The sequence below is a fragment of the Cherax quadricarinatus genome, chromosome 34 (assembly GCF_038502225.1).
Source record: "Cherax quadricarinatus isolate ZL_2023a chromosome 34, ASM3850222v1, whole genome shotgun sequence".
Lineage (NCBI taxonomy): Eukaryota > Metazoa > Arthropoda > Malacostraca > Decapoda > Parastacidae > Cherax > Cherax quadricarinatus.
Window position 1 is genome coordinate 14,685,514 of NC_091325.1, and position 546 is coordinate 14,686,059.

Below are 546 nucleotides of genomic sequence, written 5' to 3' on the forward strand. Positions count from 1 at the left end.
TCAACCTCTTCACTCCATGACAATCCTAATGGTATCACCGGCACACCAGGCACATCTTGCCCCACAGCTTCCTCCTCAACATTCGTGCTTTGTTGTACAACCCTGGCGCCTCGTCGTCGTTCACACTGTACCGCCATATGATCATATGCGCCGCACAGCCTGCAAGTGCGGCGTTGCCCTGCATATGACACCATTACCTGAGCTCTGAAGTCTTGCAAGATCACGTAAGAAGGTATTGGGTGCCGTAATGTCATCTTCACTGAAAATGTACCTTCTGGTATTCCTGCATATGGTCTGTCAGACCACCTCCCTGCTGTAGCCATGTGTCTGGTGCCATAATTACCCAGTGCAGCTCTAATGTCAGACACATCAGCCTCAAAGGGAACATTTCTGACCTTTACCCATGTGTAATAGCGGGAGACGTCATGTAGCTTGACTGACACTGCGGGGTTAACCACTAGCTTAACCTCCTGGAACTTGTCGACCACCTCGTAAACACGAGCCGAGTAGAATTTCACAAAGATCCATTTCACAAAGATCCGTGAT